This window comes from Nuphar pumila, chromosome 17 (genome assembly GCF_984573655.1).
Source record: "Nuphar pumila chromosome 17, dmNupPumi1.hap1.1, whole genome shotgun sequence".
NCBI classification, from domain to species: domain Eukaryota; kingdom Viridiplantae; phylum Streptophyta; class Magnoliopsida; order Nymphaeales; family Nymphaeaceae; genus Nuphar; species Nuphar pumila.
This window is the reverse complement of record NC_143265.1, coordinates 72,016,700-72,041,765: the sequence shown is the minus strand read 5'-3', so window position 1 is coordinate 72,041,765 and position 25,066 is coordinate 72,016,700. Positions and strand designations below refer to the sequence as shown.

At 40.6% G+C, this 25,066-nt stretch overlaps 1 pseudogene; it reads right to left on the bottom strand.

The window, feature by feature from the left end:
• Positions 1–15,536: 15,536 nt before the first annotated feature.
• LOC149812184 (protein MIZU-KUSSEI 1 pseudogene) lies at positions 15,537–16,322 on the bottom strand (annotated as a pseudogene).
• Positions 16,323–25,066: the final 8,744 nt, after the last annotated feature.

Here is a 25,066-nt window from a genome sequence, read left to right as displayed (position 1 = left end):
ATCCCGTCATATTAAATATTCATCAAAGGATTCCTACTCGGGAAGCAAGCTATGATAATAATATGAATGATCACTCTCTTATGATGTTCTCTGACTGGCGACATGCTACGTTACAGGCCAACCAATTTTTCAGCAAAGCAGGTTATATGTTCCCCCCCCCCCCGATGATTCACTGAATCCCACGTCTGTGTTCGGGGCTTTGAATGAGCACCACGTATACAAGCACATGGGGCTCGTATTCCCGTGTATGTTGACAGAACTTTGCATCGGACTCTGGTGTTGTTGCAAAGACTTAAGTACCCTTTATTGCTATTCTTCTCATAAAGTGATGGTTTGAGAAAATGACAAAAATGCCTTTCATTCAAAAAAGAAAAAAACAAATAGTTCAAAAAAAGGACAAACATGTCCTCCATCCAGAAAGTCGAGGATGATGTTGACTCTTCAAAGTCTTCTTTTTTTCTGTTCAAAAAAAGGACAAACATGTTTTCTTCTTCTTTCTCCGTAAAACACTGTAAAACCCTTTCTCTCTCTAGAGAAGAAATCAAGGGAAACAAAGAGTTCTTCCTGGAGAAGGCCATGAACATCAACCCTCTCACTCTCTCTCCCTTCTCTCTCTACTTCTGTGCACATCCAACAGACGATCCTACATTGCTGCATCGTCATCTTCTTCTTCTTCCTTCTTCGTAAAACACTGTAAAACCCTCTCTCTCTCTGTAGAGAAGAAATCAAGAGAGGTAAAGGGTTCCTCCTGGAGAAGGCCATGAACATCAACCCTCTCACTCTCTCTCCCTTCTCTCTCTACTTGTGTGCCTGATTTAGAGTTTTTGCCCTTACAGGAGGGGGGTCCGGGGGCTCCCCCCCGGCGCGGATCGCTATAGCGATTTGCGAATCGCTATAGCGATTTGCGGAAGACACTACAAATCGCTATAGCATTTCGCTATAGCGATTTGTAGTGTCTTCCGCAAATTAGGAAAGCCCGATAATACTACAAATGCTACAAATCGTTGTAGAAAAGCCCGATAACACTACAAATCGTTATTGGAAGGCCCAAAAAAATTTTGGTCCGGAGGGCGCTGCCCCCCGAGCCCCCCGCCAGGGGCGGCCCCCGCTGGACCGCTGACCGCGCAGCGGGATCCGCGCCGGGGGGGAGCCCCCGGACCCCCCTCCTGTAAGGGCAAAAACTCTAAATCAGGCACACAAGTAGAGTGAGAGGGTTGGTGTTCATGGCCTTCTCCAGGAGGAACCCTTTACCTCTCTTGATTTCTTCTCTACAGAGAGAGAGGGTTTTACAGTGTTTTACGAAGAAGGAAGAAGAAGAAGATGACGATGCAGCAATGTAGGATCGTCTGTTGGATGTGCACAGAAGTAGAGAGAGAAGGGAGAGAGAGTGAGAGGGTTGATGTTCATGGCCTTCTCCAGGAAGAACTCTTTGTTTCCCTTGATTTCTTCTCTAGAGAGAGAAAGGGTTTTACAGTGTTTTACGGAGAAAGAAGAAGAAAACATGTTTGTCCTTTTTTTGAACAGAAAAAAAGAAGACTTTGAAGAGTCAACATCATCCTCGACTTTCTGGATGGAGGACATGTTTGTCCTTTTTTTGAACTATTTGTTTTTTTCTTTTTTGAATGAAAGGCATTTTTGTCATTTTCTCAAACCATCACTTTATGAGAAGAATAGCAATAAAGGGTACTTAAGTCTTTGCAACAACACCAGAGTCCGATGAAAAGTTATGTCAACATACACGGGAATACGAGCCCCATGTGCTTGTATACGTGGTGCTCATTCAAAGCCCCGAACACAGACGTGGGATTCAGTGAATCATCGGGGGCGAACATACACAACCCTCTCATTTTTCAGCAATGCTAGTGTACCCATACACCATCGATTCAAGGCAACTTCACGACAACACTGCGACCAGGCATATTCAATGATGGGACAACACGTTCGAAGGTTTCATAGAGTTGTAGGCATGATAAATAACACCAGTCAGATCATCATCCCTAACCTAGGCAGAACCATTGATGATGCAACCACAGATAGATCGAACTCGTTTAGTAAAGCCCTAAGAAAAGCCATCGAAACTCAAGTGGTGACGTCCTCCAAACCACCCAGAAAACTTCACAAAGGCTAAACCCTAGTTTTGGCATCATTGACGTTCAACTGTCGACTATGAAAAGTTGGGGCACTACTAAGCCACTGGGAGCAGAAGGAGGAGGAGCCAACGGGGTTTTCCAGCCCATTGTAGGCTACTATATGTCCTAATACAAGGAGTTGATGGCCAGAGGGATTGTCAGTGGTCGGAGGTCAGCCGATGAGGGAGGGGCGAGTGCTGCCCACCACTGACCCCTCTCCTATGCAAATGTACCACCAAGCCGTTGATGGGTTGGTTGTTGGTTGGTCTTGGTCTAACGACCTTTCGCCGGACAGGGCCTGTCGACGGGACCCTCTTCTGTCGACGGCTAGCTCCCTACCTCCAAGTGTTGCAAGTAGTGGGGGCAGGTGGAAGGCTTGTGTGCCCTGACATGGGGGGAGGGTGGTGTATGTTCCCCCCCCCCCCCCCCCCCCTATGATTCACTGAATCCCACGTTTGTGTTTGGGGCTTTGAATGAGCACCATGTATACAAGCACATGGGGCTCGTATTCCCATGTATGTAGACAGAACTTTGCATCGAACTCTGGTGTTGTTGCAAAGACTTAAGTACCCTTTCTTGCTATTTTTCTCATAAAGTGATGGTTTGAGAAAATGACAAAAATGCCCTTCATTCAAAAAAGAAAAAACAAACAGTTCAAAAAAAGGACAAACATGTCCTCCATCCAGAAAGTCGAGGATGATGTTGACTCTTCAAAGTCTTCTTCTTATTTCTCCGTTCAAAAAAAGGACAAACATGTCCTCCATCCAGATAGTCAAGGATGATGTTGACTCTTCAAAGTCTTCTTCTTTTTTCTCCGTTCAAAAAAAGGACAAACATGTCCTCCATTCAGAAAGTCGAGGATGATGTTGACTCTTCAAAGTCTTCTTTTTCTTTCTCCGTTCAAAAAAAGGACAAACATGTCCTCCATCCAGAAACTCGAGGATGATATTGACTCTTCAAAGTCTTCTTCTTCTTTCTCTGTAAAACATTGTAAAACCCTCTCTCTCTCTCTAGAGAAGAAATCGAGGGAGGCAAAGAGTTCTCCTTAGAGAAGGCCATGAACATCAACCCTCTCACTCTCTCTCCCTTCTCTCTCTACTTCTGTGCACATCCAACAGACGATCCTACATTGCTCCATCAAACACCGACTGACCTGCACACTGACTGTAGCATCGTTCAACTTGAAGAGTTGTGGAGTCTGATTCAGAGTTTTTGCCCTTACAGGAGAAAGGTTTGGGGGCTCCTCCCAGCGTGGGTAGCATCGTTCAACTTGATTCGTTGTGGAGCCTGATTTTGCCCTTATAGGAGAGGGGTCTGGGGGCTCCTCCCAACGTGGGTAGCATCATTCAACTTGAAGTGTTGTGGAGTCTGATTCAAAGTTTTTACCCTTTCAGAAAAGGAGAGTCTGAGGGCTCCTCCCAGCGTGGGTAGCATCATTCAACTTGAAGAGTTGTGGAGTCTGATTCAGAGTTTTTGCCCTTACAGGAGAAGGGTTTGGGGGCTCCTCCCAGCGTGGGTAGCATCGTTCAACTTGATTCGTTGTGGAGCTTGATTTAGAGTTTTTGCCCTTACAAGAGGGGGGGGTCCAGAGGGGGCCGCCCCTGGCGGGGCTCGAGACGCAGCGCCCTCCGGACCAAATTTTTTTTGGGCCTTCCAACATCGATTTGTAGTGTTATCGGGCTTTCCTATAGCGATTTGTAGTATTTTCGTGTCTCCAACGAGCCCCACAACGATTTATAGTGTTATCCGGCTTTTCAACAGCGATTTGTAGTGTCTTTCGCAAATCGCTATAGCGATTTATAGTGTTTTTGGATCTCACTATAGCGATTTGTAGTGTCTTCCGCAAATCGCTATAGCAATTTATAGTGTTTTTGAATCTCATTATAGCGATTTGTAGTGTCTTCCGCAAATCGCTATAGTGATTTATAGTATTTTTGAATCTCACTATAGCGATTTGTAGTGTCTTCCGCAAATCACTATAGCGATTTATAGTGTTATTCAGTAAGCAAATCGCTGTAAATCGCTACCCGAATTAGGACCAACTTGTCAGGGCCATATCTCCCTAACCGGAGGTCATATTCCAAATCCGTAAAAAATGGTGTCTTTGTTATTGAGTCTAGTTTATTTCTGTAAATTTTAAGCAATTTCTATTGTTATTTCATTCCCCAGTTTAACTAAAAACCAGACCCTTATTATTTTGTGTTATTTAAGTTGCACAACACCATTCTCGCTTGACATCCACATCTTGATTCTGGCATGCTCCCTGTTGGATTTTACATTGATTTCTTCCAACCTTGCTTTGAACAAACATATATCTTTCTCACCACAACACCCTGTGCATTTTTTGACCACCCGGGACCCGTGCCGGGGGGAGCCCTCAGACCCCCCTCCTATAAGGGCAAAAACTCTAAATTAGACTCCACAACGAATTAAGTTGAACGATGCTACCCACGCTGGGAAGAGCCCCCAAACCCTTCTCCTGTAAGGGCAAAAACTTTGAATCAGGCTCCACAACGAATCAAGTTGAACGATGTTATCCACGTTGGGAGGAGCCCCCAAACCCTCCTCCTATAAGGGTAAAAACTCTGAATCAGACTCCACAACTCATCAAGTTGAATGATGCTACACACGCTCGGAGGAGCCCTCAGACCCCCCTTCTGTAAGGGTAAAAACTCTGAATCAGACTCCATAACTGTTCAAGTTGAATGATGCTACCCACGCTGGGAGGAGCCCTCAGACCCCCCTTTTCTGTAAGGGTAAAAACTTTGAATCAGACTCCACAACTCTTCAAGTTGAATGATGCTACCCACATTGGAAGGAGCCCCCAGACCCCTCTTCTGTAAGGGTAAAAACTCTGAATCAGGATCTACAACTCATTTAGTTGAATGATGCTACCCACGCTGGGAGGAGCCCCAAAACCCTCCTCATGTAAGAGTAAAAACTCTGAATCAGGCTCCATAACAGTCAATGTGCAGGTCAGCCGGTGCTTGATGGAGCAATGTAAGATCTTCTGTTGGATGTGCATAGAAGCAGAAATAGAAGGGGGAGAGAGTGAGAGGGTTGATGTTCATGGCCTCCTCCAGGGGAGATTTTTTTCTCAGATAATCCTGCAGTGCAGAGACTGGGTCTTAAATAATCATCTTCGGGGCACTTAAGTCTTTACAACCACTCATTTTCAAGAATCATCATTTTTTTGGCACCAATGGAGGAGAGGGTACTTAAGTCTTTGCAATCGCATCAAACTCCAACGCTAATTAATGTTGACAAACATGGGGATACGAGACTCACATGCTTACATACGTGGTGCTCTTTGGGACCCCCGAACATGAGATGTAGCTAACTGCCCTGTTTGGGGGGGAACATATAACCTGCTTCGTGACATGGGTGGGTGGCCACATGCTACCTGATGAGTCACAGGGCAGAACTGGTTTCGCTCTCAAATTGGTTCAACCTTTAGTGTACTTCATGGGGATGATTATGGGGCTTTTAAGCTGGTTCCTTCCAATCCAAGCCCAGTTTTGAACCCAGGTTTTCAAACCTATCCTAGTGAGATCATGTTTAGTTCATGTTTTCACCTAGATCAGGTTCAAACTCAATCTTTTGGTCTGCACACTATTGAACCACAACCTAAATATGGCCTGATTGGACTTGGATAGAGCTCCAGCTTGGTTTTGAACCAAGTTAAAACTATACCTAATAGTTTTGGAAACCTTGAAAGGGTATAGACCAAACCTATTATCCCCTCCGTCCTACCCATTTTCGAGTCTGACAATTTATAATTTGCCTGATCCAGTCATGATCTAACCTTATCTTATCTGAACCTATTATCCAACCCAGTCATACCCTAACCCAAAAATAATTCATACTTATGTCATATCCAAATTCAACCTTACCCTTACTAAGGCCAGCCCATTCCCACTTCAAAAGACCCACCTAAGCACCCAGTCAAACCATAGCTCTCTTGTTGAAATACACAAAGTTCCCTCATGCACCCAGATCTGCTTTTCAAAGATCATGCACATATTCAGAAAGGTTGCTTGCAATCAAAGTAGCATCAAATTAAGCACAATCAAGAACAAGAGATCAAGCATGCCTACACTTACGAAAAAACAATTGATTCAAGTTGTTCAAAAAAATGGCAGGATAAGCCATTAAAGATGTGTGCACTGAAAAACTCATCGTTGATGATTTTTTGCCAATAAAGTGTTGTCGATGAATGGCTGATTCACCAAAAAATAGTTGTCGAAAATTGTTGTGAAGAGAAAGCATATTGGGGGCCCAAAAATTTTTTTTATTTTATGTGAAAATGATACTGGGTGCGATAATCAGTTTTTTATACAATTAACGAAGGAAATTCACATTTAATGCTCGTACAAAAAAATCCGCAAACAAGAAGAACATTTGCATTGTATTCATCTTTAATATTTGTGATATATAAGAAAAATCCATAAATTCCTCAAGAAATCAATATATAAAAAGCATATTCGCAATGACATGGTTTACAAAGTTAGTACCTAATTTGCGAACTTCTTTTCTGAGTACACATATTATTTGTGCAAATCCTCACATATTTGTGGATCTCCTTGATGATTATAGTTAGTTAAACACATATATCCCATGAAGTTCGTATCATATATGCAAATTTAGTACAGTAATTGTGATGTTATAATATATTAACATAAGGTTAACACTATATCTCATAAAAATTTATTATGATATTTGTGAAGTTTATAGGTTTGTTTAACAGGAGGTTTGCAAATTTTCTTATGTAAACTTTATGAGTTTCATAAAAAAAACCATGTGAATCTACATTTAATTAAGTGCTACAATCGATGAGTGAACCAATATATGGCATGAACGTTAAGAGCTCTGCTATGTGAAGGATAAAATGATCTTTTTAAAGCTAGACACTTGCGATTTTGGACATTTGGGCAGATTTTTGAAAGTTGTAAAGTTTTTTGAGAAATGCATCATTTTGTCAAAAGTTGTAGGATTTTTGTCATATTGAAACCCAAACCTTATCCGAATAAAAATGGATCTATTAAAGACCCAAACCCATTAACCCATGTGGCTCCACAATTTCTAAATGCACCTTTTTAAACACAAGTTAAATTGTATCTGGTTTCTCGGATTCAAAATCAGACCCGACCGGTTACACCTGTCCCACCCACAAGAGCTTTGCTTATCTGGTAGAGGCGATAAGTAAATATCACAAAGTTTGATGGGATATCAAAAGTCCAAAATCCACGTTAAAAGCTGTGTACTTTGGGCAGGACGGGCCTCGAGTGTTTTTACCAACTATAGGTCGTGACCTAGAAGAAAAACATGTACTACGTTTACCATGTTCATGTTCGTACCCGTATACATTGTCTATATCTAGTTTCAAACCAAGCTCTATGCATGGGGAGTGCTGGCTGGGAACAAGAAGGCGTGCTCTAGGTTGCACCCTCGAGCACCCGAAGAAGTGTGAGTACAAGTTTATCTCTGACCAATAGTAATGTGCGTGACTAAGAGCAACATTATCAATCCAATATTCATGTTACTATATTTTTAGGTTCAAAAGCCCAAGGTGGCGGGCAAGGGGTAAGCCCATGGAGTTTTACGCTGCCACAACAGCAACCTAAGTACGGCAGGCAAAGTCAGTGGGGCTAGGTCTTTGATCCTGTGTGCAGTTTCTTCATCTAAATATCAAAAAAGTATTATTAGCCATGTTTTATGTATGATTTGTATGTTTTTATTCAGTGGACACTTTCCAAGATTTTTCTCCAAAATTTTCAGCTCATGATGAGATTTGTGACTCAGTTGTGAGCAATCATTCCCCAACTTTCTTGTGCCATAAATACAAACGTATTGGACTTGGGACAATGAAATTCAAACTCTAACTAGTAGGTTAAGTTGGTCTTTGAACATCACAAAGAGAAAAAATGGGGCGCAACACATCAGGCATTTATTGTAAATGGAATATAGCTTACAAGCATCATCAATCCTTGGATGGATATGGATTAGAGTCTCATGTTAGATCAATGTAAATGGGTTGACCAAGACCCACCCATATAACTAATAATTAGGTTGGCATTCAGGTTAAGGTTGGGTCACAAAAATAGAATTTCAATCCCAAACTCATATAATTTTAGAAATTTATTATTATTATTATTATTATTATTATTATTATTATTATTATATATATATATATATAATACTTGGGTTTGATCGGGTACTCAAAAAAAAACTGGGTCAGTTCAGGGGGTACCAGGCAAAAATCATGACCCAAATTTGGCTTGCATATTGCTTAGGTCAGGTTCGAATTGATTCGAATATTATTCGGGTCTGCACATTCTATGCCCCTACCTGAGAATTTGGGTTTGGTCAGATACCTGATACAAATGAGACCCGTTGATAGTTGGGTCTCCCAAGCACACATGGGGACATGTTTGATGGTTTGTCCAGGACTGGACAAACAAAACATTGATTAATGTCTTATGTTTGATGGGCAGACAACTTGGACAAGAGTCAGCCCTCCACCGAACCCATCTCTACCCCTTTGGATGTGGTACTTAGATACTTTTTCATGTATTTCACAACATTCAAAGAATGCTAAGATTGCAAAACTCTTTAACGCTAATGCATCATTTTTTTCTTTCAAATTATGAATTTCCATTACAAATCATCATTGACTTCCTATTTACTTTTGATGCTTTGGTGAGAAAACATCAAAATAACATTTTTTTTCTTTCTTCCATCCCACCCCAAATATGTTGTTTGAGATTCTTGGAAGGATACAAAATTAGATGTAGGATGAACAAGAATAAATTAAAGATGAAAACAAAATATGATTATTAAATTTCAATAGAACAAAGTATCTTGAAGAAAAAAAGGTAATCATACAAAATCAGAGGAGGATCTAGGCATAAGAGAGAGTGAGAGAGATTATGAGCCGACCATAGATGGCAATGGCAAAGTCTATGCAGATGCAGAAATGGATGAGCTCGCCGAGTTGCCGCATGGACTTTTGTCCAACAATCTTAATGAGTGCAGAGGCAAAGGGGTTGCCAAGGTTATTGGCCACCGACAGATCGTCAACAATCAGGTGATCGAGGCAGGCCACCGTCACTCCACTCTTGGGAGGCGGTAGAAATGGCTTCCCCATCAACCCACTCCCCCCACTATCTATAGGGGCCAAACCACAGGACGACCCTTTATTCAGCCGGATCATCCAATCCTGAATAAAACCATTGCTCTCTCATTCAGGAACAAGGAGATGCCTCTGGTTGTCTCTGCCCCTTTGTCGCTACACACAAAGAGAGAGATGCATCATCTCCACCCCTTTGCTGCTGCACAGAGAGAGAGAATAGGGTGCCCCCCCCCCCCCCCCATCGAGGTTTTTTTTTCGTCCTGTTATTTTCATAATAGGAGTAAAATAAAAATAATGTTCATTTTTTGACATGGCTGATAGAGTTTCGCGCGTCCACCATGCCCAACATTTAAAAAAAAACATCATTTTTGTTATTTTCCTCCTACGATCAGAACATGCTGAAGGAACGTGAGGTAAGTTACAGAACTTCTGACTTTGAATTAAATAAAAGAAAGCGGAAAGGAACAGACCTGCTATAACACCATCCCCATCGTGGGGTGGTTATAGAAGAAGGGGGAATCGTTGCCCCTTCCTCTCCCATGATCGAGGGGGAGGGGAACGGTTTCCCCCATTAAATTGAAATGGGTGACTATGGGAGGGGAGTAACCAACTCCCCATGGCTATAAAAGTCAGAGAGGGCTCCTCCTTTTTCCATTCAAATCAAAGCTCAGAGAGAGGCAGAAACGTTGGGCGACGAACAAGAGAGGAGGAGAAGGCGGCGTGACTCCACCAACAGGTAAGTTCCTCCCTCTTTTTGTTTTTAGTTTTTGTTTAACGCAGAGGTCACCGAAAACCGAAGGTTACCGATGAGCTACAAGGGTTCAGAGACAGGAAGAACCCTGTGTCTGCAGTTTAGTAAAAAGAAAGGGTAGCAGAGGAGTTTTTTCCTTACTATCACTAACAGAATGGAAAGGTGGAAGGGAGGTCAGCAACCGCAGGCGATCAACGATCGCTAGTGGTGCCATTACGCTTGCAGAAGACTACAGAAGTTCGGCAACAGTGCGGTTGCCAGAACTATCGCTCCTTTTCAATGGACCTAACGACAATCCAGCAATAGGCATTGTCGGAACTATCGAGGGTTTGGTCTAAGACAGACTCGGTCTACGATTCTGCAGAATGAGTCAGCCAGCAGACCAAATCGGTCTCCAGTCTAAGCAAACCAGACTGAGCTTGGTCAGCCAGACCAAGTAGGCTCAGTCTGAGAGTGTCCAGACCAAGCCAAACAAAAATGTTGACAGGTCGACTCGGTCTGCACAGACTGAGTCGGGTCTGTGTAAATTGATAGACTGAGTCAGTCTGGACAAACCAAGTCAGATTTGTATTATTAGATAGACCATCTCGGTTTGGACAGACCGAGTCAGGTCTGTGTTATTGGTCAGACTGACTCAGTCTGGACGGACCGAGTCGAGACTGTATTTTTCAACAGACCGAGTCAAGGGTTGTGTATTGTGCTAGATCGTCTCAGTTTGTTCGGACCGAGTGAAGTTCAAATTAGTTAGCAGACCGAGTCAGGTTTATATTTGGGGATTGATTCGGTCCTAACCAAAGCCAGACCCAATATGGGTCACCGAGACAAATCGAATTTGTGAGGTATATAAAGATATGTGTGTGCATGATTGTTCGGGTGCAATGGAAAAATCGAGATAGCAAAGACTTGATTTTTCTCATTACGAATTGGATCCCGGTTTGGACCCAAAACTCAAGTCGAATCACGAACACCCAAGTGGATTCAAAACTAAGTGGACTTAGTGGAGTTTAGTCCAAAATCCAAGAATGTCTAGTGTAGACACCATACATGTGTTAAACCATCACAAATAGGTTTGTATCAAGTGTACCAGATCCAAGATTCAATTGAAATTTCTGTTGAAAAACCTAAGTGATCCATTTTGAAATCAGTATGGATTTGGATCCAGAATTTAATACGAAGTTGGCATGGTGTAAAAAAGTGTAGAAACGACATCGATGTCGTTATGAATGGTTGAAAGAGCAAAAAGATTATTTTTTCCTTAGTATGCCTAAATGATAAACATGACATAACTTGGTACCCCAAAGTAGGATTCACGTGATTATTGAATCCATGGATTCTACTACTTGAGTGGAATCCATTAATAGGGAATGTGAGGACAAACTCTTAAAGAATGAAGTCAAAGTTTGGATATTTTAGTTATTTTAAGATGAGACAGTAAATAATAATACAAGGTATTCATTGATTTTAGTTCAAAACTTGCGTAAGGCTAAGGATATATTTTAAGAAGTGAAATTAAGCATTTCAGGTAAATGAACATTTGCAAATTCTTCTTTAGTTGATTAAAATATATGCTAGCTAGTTTAAGCATTCTTCAATATGATTCCAAATGTTTCAAGTATGCTAGTTTTGTTTATTGTGAATAGACATTGTTTTGCATGCTTAAGAATCTATAAATTTTAAGTGTGATGCTTAAACCTGATCACGCATATTTTCTAAGTGATGAAATAAATGTAGCATGGCATGATTGCATGTATGAGATTGATGTGTTATGTAGAAATTGAGGATAGAGTTCGAGAGTCTCGAGGTAGGTATTATCTTGGAAAATATCATGCTTATGCCTTGAGAAGTGCAATGTAAGTATCGTGAATTAATCTGTGGGGGTTGTCATCCTTAATAATTCAAACATGTGAACATGTGTTAAAAAGCAGTTAGTGAATATACATTGATGATTGTATAACGCACTGACTTCAAGATGCGAATATTGAAAGAAAGTTGTGTATAGCATGACTACATAGAATATGATGGAGAACTCTACTAGGGGGCATGGTCTAGAATAATGTTGTGTGTACCTCTTGAGCAACTTGAAAATACATCAGATGTTCCTAGGTGATCCTTAGGGGTTAAAACGTTGTCCACTCGACACATGTAGGATGTAACCTTGGGGGTAAGTATAGCTCCTTGAGACACCTTGGGAGTAGATATAGCTCATTGAGATACCTTGGGAGCATGTATAGCCACCTTGACTCTTCGACTAGCTACCGATTAAGCTCATTCGCTCTTGGTTTGCAACCGGTGAGCAGCTGCAACACCTGTATCCGTAGTCTAGTTCAGTTTGGACTACGTTGTTGTGAGTGATTTATTTGTCTGGCCAACATCGTAGACTCTGTGTTGTCTATATGGGTTGCTATGCCCGAGAAGGCTATGTTCGAAATAGAATAAAGGTGTCTGAAAATGATGTTGGAAATACGATAAATGAGGTAAAACTCATAAATAATATGTGCGTATAAGTAACAAACTAAACTAAGACTAAGAGCTTAGAGCTCACTACAGTTATAACGGTCGTGTTTATTTGTAAATGGAATCTTACTGGGTTGTAGACCCGCCTCCTTCTTTTGGTTACAACTGTAGGTTTAAAAGTTGTTGTCACTCATAGGACCTAGTCTCGGACGGCGACTCTGCCACATCAAAAGTATGGTTCACCTTTACCTTTTATTATGTTTTTATCTTTGGATGATTATAATATTGTAAATGGATGTATGGACCTTCAATTATTAAATAAAAAAATTGTCATGATTTTAAGTTTTTTTTAGATTATTGAAAATTTTGCCTCTGAAAACTAACGTCCAGAACCCGGGCTCGAGAGGCCTCGGGTCGGGTTGTTACACCTGTCCGATTTTCTTTTCTCTCTTGAGGAAGTTTTATAGTTTCAGAGAACTTCCTGGTTTGAGAACAAGAAACTGAAAGACCCAATTTCTAAACAAGGCGTGCCAAGTTTCTATAAGCCTAAAAAGCACAGAGCAGGCAACACAGAGTCTGGGTCAGGTGCAAACACGACACAAAATTTGTGCATTAAGTACTTGATTGGCTAACAATAGGGGTGGCAATTTCTGACACGACCCGCCAACCCGCCTCTTAGGCGGGTTCGGGTTGGGCTTAAGCCAACCCGTTTAATAAACGGGTCGACCCGCGTAACCCGTTTATTAAACAGGTCAGGTTCGGGTTGGGGGTATGCCAACCCGCCAACCCGGCTGACCCGTTTAATAAACGGGTTAGGCGGGTGGGTCAACCCGCCAACCCGTTTGCCAACCCGCCAACCCGACCCGCCAACCTGACTACCTGCCAACCCGATCCGTCAACCCGACAACCTGACCCGCGAACCTGAAAACCCGTTTACCCGACCCAACCCATTTATTAAATGGGTTGGCGGGTCGTGTCGGGTTACCCGTTTATTAAACGGGTCGGGTTCGTGTTTGCCACAGCTGACCCGTTTAATAAACGGGTCGGGTTCGGGTTGAGGTATGCTGACACGCCAACCCGACCCGCCAACCCCTAGCTAACAACTGACAGACCCTGTTCCAAGGGTTTATTGCACAAATATTTGTGCAATCATATTGCACTTGATCAAATGATCAAACAGTTTCTGACTTCTTGCTATACATGCTATTGCCCAATGTTGTATCGCCTGGATGGGCCGGTACTTATCGTATAGGCAATACCTTCACCCCTAAATCGGCTATTTTTTAATAAATGTAAAAAAATACTTAAAAATATTTTTTAATATTATTTTCATAGCTTTAACACATGTCACTCTGATTGATAAAGACTAAACAAAAAATACTTGCAGCTATGATGTCTTGAAGTCTTTAGGATGGTCAGAGGATCAACTGGTCAGGACAATCATGGCTAAAAACCAAGAGGGGGGAAGGCTGTTTTGCAGGGGAGAAAACGGGAACATGTTCAAGCTCTTGGAGAAAACATTGCAATATTACATATAAAACCTATCTTTCCTACACCTTTGGAGGAGATCAAGCTTCAAAGCAACACAGTAAAAACAGTATAAACACATCATCTTAGCTAGCTCTTAAACTTTACACTTTTTTACTTTTTCTCACCTTCTCACTTGCACCTTTTTTCTTTTGTTTCCTTGAAAATAAGAGGCAGGTCCGTAGATACGCTTCACCCCTGAATCGGCTATTTTTTAATAAATGTAAAAAAAAAATACTTACAAATAATTTTTAATATTATTTTCATAGCTTTAACACATGTCACTCTGATTGACATGTAATATTTTTTAATTATTTTTTAGCCGATTCACCTGAATCGTTGGCCAAACGATACAGGGCCAATACCGATACTGACAACATTGTATTGCTCAAAAACAAGGGAGCCCACCCCCATCTCAGAGTTGCTGATTTTATTCAACCAGAACCCAAAAAATGAGTAGTCCTTCCTGAAAGCAATCCTTCACCGAGATTAGAAATGCTTAACGAGAGATATTGGTAGGTGGTAACCAGTTTTATCTCCTAACCATCTAACCAGTTACACCACCACGGCGGTTACCCCATGTGGTCAGTGGGGTCTTGTGTTAAGCTGAAGGCCCAAGATCAAATCCCGCTGGTGCATGGGGACTCGTTGCTCTATCATGATTAGGGTGCGTAAGAATGGGTGGTCATGTTCTCAACCCAGAGTTTTACCTCGCAGGGAGGCGGGGCCGACCGATTAAGCGACCAGGTTCTTCTCAGTGAGGGCTCCTTCATCATTTAAAAAAAACATCCAACCAGTTATTTTGTTTTCTCGTAATGGCAGAAAACTATTTCATTTCTTGCTCCTGCTTAATTTTGCCTATATGAATAGATTACCTTCTTTCTTTTGAAAAAAGAAAACATAGTGGCAGAGATCATGTTTTAGCTTAACTACTCTCTATGTTCACACATGTTTAAAATATATCAAAAAAATGACCTCATATTTCCAATAAAAATACACAATTTACTTTAAAATTTATTTGAGCCAATTCATGTTTTTTTTAGTAAAAACAGATTGATAAAGACTAAACAAAAAATACTTGCAGCTATGATGGTCAGAGGATCAACTGGTCAGGACAATCATGGCTAAAAACCAAGAGGGGGGAAGGCTGTTTTGCAGGGGAGAAAACGGGAACATGTTCAAGCTCTTGGAGAAAACATTGCAATATTACATATAAAGCCTATCCTTCCTACACCTTTGAAGGAGATCAAGCTTCAAAGCAACACAGTAAAAACAGTATAAACACATTATCTTGGCTAGCTCTTAAACTTTACACTTTTTTACTTCTTCTCACCTTCTCACTTGCACCTTTTTCTTTTGTTTCCTTGAAAATAAGAGGCAGGTCCGTAGATACACAACTCAACAAAGAGTCGGTCTATGATTCTATAAACCCCCACGAACACCTAGAAAGCCGATAAAAAAACACCAACAAAGCTTAAAAAGAGAAACAACACAGAAAGCACTGACTTAAGATGGAATATCAACAGAAAAGAAGACCAATCAATCAGACTCTGAGAAGGAAGAAACTGAGCTCAGGTCCGCCTGTCCCATCTGGGTTCATCATGTAGAAGGCTTCTGAATCTCTTGAACCCACCACCCTCTCGAACCGAGCCCTCATGTACATGAGCTCACCTTCTGGGCTCGAACCGGGAAGCACCCCTGCACCCATGGAGATGGCCTGAACCGCCCTGAGCACCCTCATGTCACCCACCGTGCACTCCCTCGCCACTGCGTACCCACTCTTCCTGCCATTGCAGTACATCCTCCACACTGGCTCCTCCAACAGGACCCTTCCCCTGCTCTTATGGCCGCACCCACGACGCTCGCGCTCGCACTCGAGCGCGATCCTGACCAGCCCGGAGGCCATCTCCCGGACCAGGCTGCAGGTGGGCGTGGCGAGCTCGACGAGGAGGGCGGGGCTCGAAGCGGGGTCGCTCTGGAAGGCGAAGTGGACGTGGCCCTTGCGGTAGCCGAAGAGGGTGCCGACGACCCTGCTTCCGAGGGAAGGCCGGTCGGAGGAAGAGGGGTAGCCGTTGCACGAGATGACGCTGTTGATCACCGATCTCAGCACCTTCCCCACCTTCTTCTTGGGCGTCAGCCTCCTCATTAGAGGCCTCAAAGCTAGCGTCTCCTCGCCGTCCTCGCTCATGGCGTCCAACGAGTGGTGGTGGTGGGGGTAGTCGGGGGAGTTGAGGGCGATGGTGGGGTTCGTTTCGATGTCCGTTTCATCAAGTGGGTACCAATCAAAATGCCTCCTTGATGAAGAAGACGATTGATCCACTGCTGCCATCATTCACTTCCTCTCTCTTCTCCACAATGCAGCAGAAGAGAAGAAAGAAAAAAAGAAAAGGAAAAATAAGATCACCCTTGTGGTTTTCTCTATTTCTTGGCTTTATTTCTGATGCACAGAGCTTTAAAAAGAGTGTTTGAGAAGCAGAGAAGTATATAAGTCTGTGGTGAGGTTTGGCCAAATGGGGCTTTCACTGTGTTGGGATTTTGATTGGAGGGTTTGGGGCTTTTTGGTTTCACTTTTTGGTTTCACTTTTTTGAGCCTTGATCGGCTGTGCTTTAAAATATGTTCCTCCCTTAAGCATGAAAATGCTAAAGTACCCCCAAGTTTCAAAGAGTTTCGTGGAATGCCATTGAAACCAACAACCAATTTGTTTAATAATATTTGACTCCTTTGGACAGGTAGTGGGGTAGTGATTAGTGAATGGTCCATGCTTCATTGAAACATGATGAGATAAATTAAATTAAATTATTTTGCCAACTATTAAATGAGTGAGTTATATACTTTTTTTTGGATACACACGTACCATAGAGATTGTAGTTATTAAGTGAACTTTTATTGAGCAATGACATAGAGCCGCTCACCAAGCAGGACACTACCGCCGGTCCGGCTTAAAACCTGACAAAAGAAGATGAGCAGCCTCACCAACCCAGAGGAAAAAAAGGGAGGGTTAAGTTAAGCATGTCCAATATACTATGCTGAGAATCTGTTGGGTTGCGTGTCAGTTGCAGAGAAATGCGCAAAGCGTGATGAAGAAGAGGTTTCGGATACGAAAGGGGTTGAATTTGACTGCCTTGGAAACAGTTAGCTAAACCAACTGGACCCCCCATTCTCTTCACTCCAGTCTCCCCCCATTCCCAACTTACAACCTTTTATTGACTTCTCATTCATGAAGAAATCAACAAGAAAACAAGAATACCTACAGGATCAAATCTAGTGTCCAATTCTTAACACCAACCAACCTTCTTTTTCTACCTTGGTTTGCAGCAGAATTCAGTGGGGGATCTCTTTAAAGAAACACAACAATCTTCTGCAAGCATGCTGTCCTTGTTTGAAGTTTAAACACGTTAATGATGAAGGGGATGTCACAGCTACTCTAATCATAATATAAAAACAATAATCAACCACCTTTGTCACTCAATGCCACGTGAAACAACCATAAAGTGAAAGGGCTTCATTTTCTTGGTTGGATTGATATGCAAAGTCAGTTCTAAAGTCTCTAGGCCCTAGAACCCCATAGCCAACATCTATCTATTTTCATATTACATGAATAAGGGGTTAAAAGTTCCACTTTCCTTGGGCCACCCTCATCATTATCAAATAAAAGGAAATAGTAATGGTAGGTTGGATGAGTGGGAAGTACCATCTATAAACGACTTGTAAGATCCAGCAATGGTATAAACGCATAGGACTGGAGGTCTATCTCAATTTGTTTATCACAACTTCCCTCCTTTTTTCTCTTGAATTTTGTGGTTTGTGCAAGTCATTGACTGGGTAATCCGGCTTTTTGTCATCTTAAGTTTCTCTTTTATTTTCTTACTTTTCGCTTTCATTATCAGAAGAGTACATGTATGTATCATCCATGCATGAAAACATGGGGAGGGGGAGGGAAAGTAAGATGAGTGTAATACTGCACAGTGTAAACGCAGATACTTGTGCAGACCATCAAGTGACAAATATGCATTGGTGGCACCCTATGTGGTTTGATTGTTCAGTTCCACCAACCAGATGATGCAACAGGGTTGCAAACGGGATGGATATGGATCTGCTTAGGGTTGACCCGACACTCCATCTGACTTTCAATGAGTGGGTTACTGCATCTGACTTTCAATGAGTGGGTTACTGCATCTGACTTTCAATGAGTGGATTAGGATCTAAGATCCAACTCGAAACACATGGTAGAATTTCATATCTGGATATTATCTAACACACTCTCAAAACTAAATCCATAGAAAACGATTTTCATGTGAAATAGATAAAAATGGGTCAGGTCAAACTGTTTATCTGATTCTGACTCTGATCCAACTAAACCCGACATTATTTGTTCTCAATCATACCCGGAGTCAGATATGAAACATTTGAATTTGAAAATATGGATCAGATCCAATTCAAAACTAGATCAGTGCCCCAAACAGTTTGCACCCCGATTCAGGGACCAGCATTTACGATGGAATATAGGGCCAGTGGCCACAAACAGCCTTAACTTGTGCCACACACTTCAAACAGCATAAATATCTGGTACTAATGAAGGTATGGAACTATAGAAGAGAAATCACATTTTTTTTCAATATTTGTAGATCAGACCTTAAAAATGTCATCTTCATGGTTTAGTTTAGTAGGAAATAAGTTTTGAGACATGTGATTTTGACATGTAAACGAGTTTATGACTCGTTGGAAAGAGCCAAGAAACGAGAGAGGAGATAAAGAGAGAACAAAAAATGGTTCTCTCCAGTGGTTTTGACAATGCGGCAAGCTCTATCAAAAAAGATTCTTTATCATATCAAAAATCTTATTCAGATGTAAACTCCTTAATGAATAATAAATACTGTAATGGTCTTGTACCTGGATAGATAAGAAAAGAAGGTCGATCTCTCCAGTGGACGTAGGCACAATTTGCCGAACCACTTATCTCCTTATCTCATCTTGGCAGGTTTGCTTATCTTGGTATGGTTGGCCACATACGTGGTTGTGCAGCTGAGCACGTTGTTTAACTTCTCACATCTGGGTGGTTTTGGCTCATTTGTTGTACTTTGGATCTGGATCGGGATGCAAACTGAATAATACCCCTTCTCAAACTAGGTGGTGGCCCAAGCCATAAGCCAAGTTTAGGTCTCAAAGAGGTAAATGCTGGCTTGGTCAAGGGCTTGGTGAAAATATCAGCAACCTAGAGATGTGAAGGTATAAACATTGTAATGAGCTGACGCTGCAACATTTTTGCGAGCAAAATGATAATCAATCTCGATGTGCTTGGAACGATTGTGAAATACAGGATTAGGGTCATGTTCAAAGCAGAGAGATTATCACAAAAAGTGTGGGAGCTTGAGTGATAGAGACACCAAGATTATGTAGAATGAAAGTGATCCAAGTGAGTTCGATCATGGCAGAGGCGAGAGACTGATATTCGGCCTTGGTGCTAGAACGAGCAACGGTGGGTTGCTTCTTGGCACTCAAAGAAATATAATTGTCACCAAGATACACACAATATCCGGATGTAGATAGATTGCCTGGTGACTGAACATCCTGCCCAGTCAGCATCGGAGAAGCCATATAGAATTAATGGATTATGGGCAAGGAATCGGATGCCAAGATGGATAGTGCCTTTAATATAGCAAAGTATGTGCTTGACCAGCTGAAAGTGAAAAACAGTAAGATAATGCATAAATTGGCAAATGAACCTGGTAAAAGTATGGTAGTGAAGACGGCCAACAAGACTGATAATAACAAACATCTTTGAAAAGAAGAGAGTTAGATGATGGGTGAGACCTGCCAACCATGGGCATGGAGATGGGACGACGATCCTTCATATGTGCCTTTTCTAGAATGTCAAATTCATATCGGGTCTAGTCAAGAAAAATACCATCATCAAAATGCTTGACCTGAATACCAAAGAAATGATGCAACTCATCAAGGTCTTTTATGGCGAATTCTTTGCTCAATTGCTTGATGACGTCGGTCAAGAAGGTTTGACTGCTACCATTAATGATAATATCATCAACGTACAACAATAAGAATATGCATCCTTGAGTGTGGTGGCAAATAAAAAGAGAGAAATCAGCAACACTGCAGAAAAATCCCATAGCTAGCAAAAAAATGTTGAATCTATCAAACCAAGTATGAGATGATTGCCTGAAACAATATAGAGCATGCTAGAGCTTGCGTACATGCGTTGGTTTAGATGGGTCAAGAAAACCAGGTGGTTTCACCATGTATACAGGCTCATCTAGGGATCTATGAAGGAAGGCATTTTTTTATATCAAGCAATCGAATGGGCTATGAAGAGGCAAGAGCAATCGATAAAACAATACGGATGGTAGTGGATTTAATAACAGGGGAGAAAGTTTCAATAAAAGCAACTCCAGGAAATTGGGTGAAACCTTTGGCAACTAAGTGAGCTTTGAGATGATCTAAGGATCCATCAACACGTTACTTAGTTTTAAACACCTACTTGCAACTGATGATATTCATGTCTGGTCAGTGGGGAACAAGTTCCTAGGTCTTAGTTTGGGAGAGAGCATACATCTCCACCTTCATGGCTTGTAACCAACAAGTGTGAGCCAAAGCAGCTTGGACGTTTTTAGGTTCAAGGGGGACTGCTAAAACGAGGGGAAACAAGTGGGAAGTGAGGGAAAAGTAAAAAAAATATATATATATATATATATTAGCATGAAAAACATATAAAACAAAAGAGAAGGAAGGGAAAATGAGGAGGAAGCAAGTAGGATTAGTAAGAAACCAAAGGATCTAGAGGGAAACGATTTGTGAAGCGAGTGGAAAACGCACTTTCTGTAATATAAGTAGCATGGTTCTCACAAATGAGAAGTGATTTTCCCCATGCTTTCCCCTCTTGGAGTATGCATGGTGCTTTCCGCTTCGAAAGCACGCTTCCTGGAAAGCGCACTTGCCCCTCAATGAGGCCCTTCCAGTAGATCCATGCTAGATCAACATCTGCCTGCCACCAGCTCAGATTAGACAATCCAAGATCGAAGCTCTCAAACGGCCCCTTATATTTGCCAAGGACATGACGACACCATATGATCATGACCATCAGATGTTACATGGACAAACAAAGAACAAACTCACTCATGGGTTTTATTTACAATTTGTGAAAGAGGTCGAAGTCAATAATCAGATTGTTTGGTGGCACTATCCATGTTCCTCACTTAGGAGAGATTCATCTCTACTCTAATACTATAAAAAATTTATTATATTTCTTGAAAAGACATTTCAGGTGCTAAGTTTTCACTGGTATATCAAATAGAGTCTTTAATTTAACTTCATGCTTAAAATTTATATAAAATGTTTCGTCACCTACTACAAGAAAAAACTTTTTTACACGCCACTAAAAGAGCATTTTCATTTGTGCTATTTTTCTTAGTGCCAGTGAAAAAAGTGGGTTATATTAGCGCTACATGTACTGTGTCAATATAATTAATTTTTTTTAGAGCACTGCAAAGCTGCACCAATGAAAAATCTTTTTATGGCTCAACAAAGAAGTGTGCCCGTAAAAAAGATTTTTTTTGATGCATATATATAAAAAGTGTGCCAATAAAAAGATTCGTATTTCAAAAAAATATTTGCCCATTTTTTTTTTCTTTCACAGGCTCTCTCTCTCTATTTGTTTCTTTCTCTCTTTTTCTCTCAATTTCTCTCTCTATCTCTCTTTGTCTTCATTGGTGTCCTCTCTGGCATCCTCTCCAACGTCCTCTCCATCCACCACTGTGCTCCTCTCTCTGACATCCTCATCATCATACCATCATCTCTCTCTCTCTCTCTCATGCAGACCGACCATGAGTCGGTTCATGATCAAGACACTATACCCACTATTCTATTGTGGAAGCTTTTAAATTGAGATTTTGGAAGTACGACAGGGACCGTCACTACTGAAATTTGACACAGTAGATCATGAATTATGGAAAGACATAGAATTGAGAAAATGCGAATGACAGAATAATCTTTCCAACTCACCAAAAATCAAAAAATTTCGATGTTAGGGTGCGAAGATACACAACGATTATCAAACCAAACTATTAGGCCAGTAAGATAGTCTCTTAGAAAACTGCCTATTTTGTTTGGGTCCATTTTTTGAAACTGTAAGAATAGAATCTGCCAATGTACATAACACGAAAGTTGTTGAAAAAATTGTCAACTTCCAATGAATCCAAGCATGCACAAATCTGATTCAAAATGAGAGAAATATACCCAAAATACTGTGACTAGATCAAACAGACCAGAATTTCAAAAAATCAAATAGCGGGCACAAATACACCAAATTATGGTCTGATTTTATCTTTAAGTGTTTAAAGTTCAACCTACATTCAAACACACTTTTGAAGGTTATTTCTACAATGTCAATATTCCTTCCTCCTTAACCCAACTTTGGTTAGATCGAAAAAAATATAGGCAACACACGAGAGATGATCAACCACACAAGCTTTTATAAAAATTATAACTTTATAAATTCATAATATTTCAAAAGATGTTCAAGTTTCAAATATTGCAGACAAATACTCAATAATAATATGATGGATTCAAGAAACAATAATACTCACAACAGAAGTTTAGCAAAATAAACAAGCTTTTCTAGTGAAACCGAAAATGATAAAGATTGGTCGATTCAAGCACAATGTTCTTCCTGGACAATGACACAGGACTACCACAAGTTAACACCAACAACACAAGGGTTCACGACAACAACAAGGGTTTACCATGAATTCTTGTAAGAGTAATCTTCACCGCCTTGCAACTCACACCAAACACCTTACACAAGTTTCTCAAGAACCCACAATTTCCTCACTTATGACAAAATGGAATTATCAAGGATTCAAGCTCACATCACCTTTAACGGAGGCATTTCAGTCATTTTTAGAGCTTCAAAAAATTATGAACAAGAGGCAAAAAGCCCTCTACATTTTTTCCAGCATACTTTTATAGAGAAGCCAAAACTAGCATAGCCTCTTATTGACCATGCGAGAGGCAGCCACTCTTGAGGCCCATGAGAGGCCTCAATGCAAAATATGCACTCTCCTTACACCACTCAACTCCCAATAGAAAATCATCCTGCAAAAGAAGAAAGGGCAACTAGGTAGCACCTCAAGAGGGACCAAGGGATGAATGGTGAGGTGGCTAAAAAGGAATTAGCCACATAAGAGGCCACCTCACTTCACATCCAATGAAACAAGGCCACATCTAATAAACCCTACAACACAATAGATCCAGATCCATATTGGCCCAATAAATGCATTCTCTCAAGGTGGCCAATGTAGATCCAAAGTTTGAATTTTGGATCCCTCTCAAGATCTAAACTTGAAAACTAGATCTTTAGCAAAAAAATTGACCCAAGGTCCAAATCCGAAGATGAATCAAAAAAATAAAAAACTACCCATATTCCCAATACACCCTTTAGTACCCAAAGTTAAGCCTAACGGATACCAGAACTATCCAGATCCGTAGAATCTGGTACCTAAAAAAATAAAATAAAAATAAATAAATAAAACAAAAAATATAAATGGGTGATCCCAAAAGACAAAAATAGAACCATATAACAACATTAATTTTCTAGGATGGATGAACAAAAAAATCTCAGAAAATTAAAGCATGAAAAATGATTAAAATGCCATTAGACCCTTTTTTAGATCTAAATGGATCGTTTTGGCTTAGGGGTTCATGGGGATTCCTTTTGAATAGGGTTCCAATCCTCATGTACACCTAGATTGGTCCAAATGCACTGCTGCACTCTCTCTCTCTCTTCACCCTGTCTAACTGCTGACCACCACCACTGGTGACACTTCTCTCTCACTATCTTCATTGCATCCGACCTCCTGCCACCATCGCGCTCCTCTCTCTGGCATTTTGCATTTTAATCATTATTTTTGTAATTTATTGAGTGAATGTGTGTTAAATCTAATTTTTTTTCATATATGCTTTAGATTTTAGGGGTTTTGCATTTTCAGGTAAACATTAAGAAATTAAACATAGAATTAAACCATCCTCATATTCTCTCAATGATAAATCTTGGAAAAAGGTTAGAGTAGTTTTCAACGACCACTAAAAATGTATACTAAAATGATAACATAAACCGTTAATAAAAAATTATATAGGTTGTTGTTTGCCTTATATCTTTCATTGTTTATTTTGAATCTTTATATTATTGTAAATGGTGTTGACTTATTGTTCAATTTTCAAAAGATGCTTCCTTGACTTGTATCATCATAAGAATCGATGAAGGAATACAAAACACTTGCTAACTCTTCAAGTATTTACTATGGTCATATTGACAATGTAGAGTTATTGATGGTAACTAATAAATTATCAATGCATGTCTTTTTAATGTAGTAGCTAGAATGATAAGATGGCATACCCATGCTTTAACTATTGTAGATCTTTGCTCAAGATAAAAGCATAAGGTTGTCATTAATAGGTATGGCTAACCCATAGGGCGAGAGGTATAATACCTAAATAGCTTCATATGAACCATCATACGAGAGACACCTTTACTTTTTTTTTAACTAACGTGCATTACCTCATTCTTACAAGGAGGATGTTGGGATTACTATTCTGGTATGTATATTTATTATATATAATAGTTTTTTTAGCATTTATTCCTTTAACTATAGATAAGATACATATATTATTATTGCAAAAAAAATATGACATTTCTAACATGATGAAATGATGGGTGTTAAAGGAATACGCAAGAGCCTAAAGAAATTTTAGATGAGAGCTTAGGACGATCTTCAAACATCATAGTACTCTCGATGAACGCCTAGTAGTATGTTCACCTTACATCCCTAATCATAAGTGGGAAAGCCTAATGCGTCATTTTGAATTTTGTCAATTGAAGGTTTTTATTTTTTATTATATGTTAATGATGTATGATTCGTTATACAAAATTATAATAGTATATATATATCACTTACATGTCTTTGTAGGTGCTAAGTGCAAAGAACACATCAAATCGCATTTTACAAAAAAAAATTGCACACTACGGGCACGAAGAGTTTCATACAATATTAAAAAGAGAATGT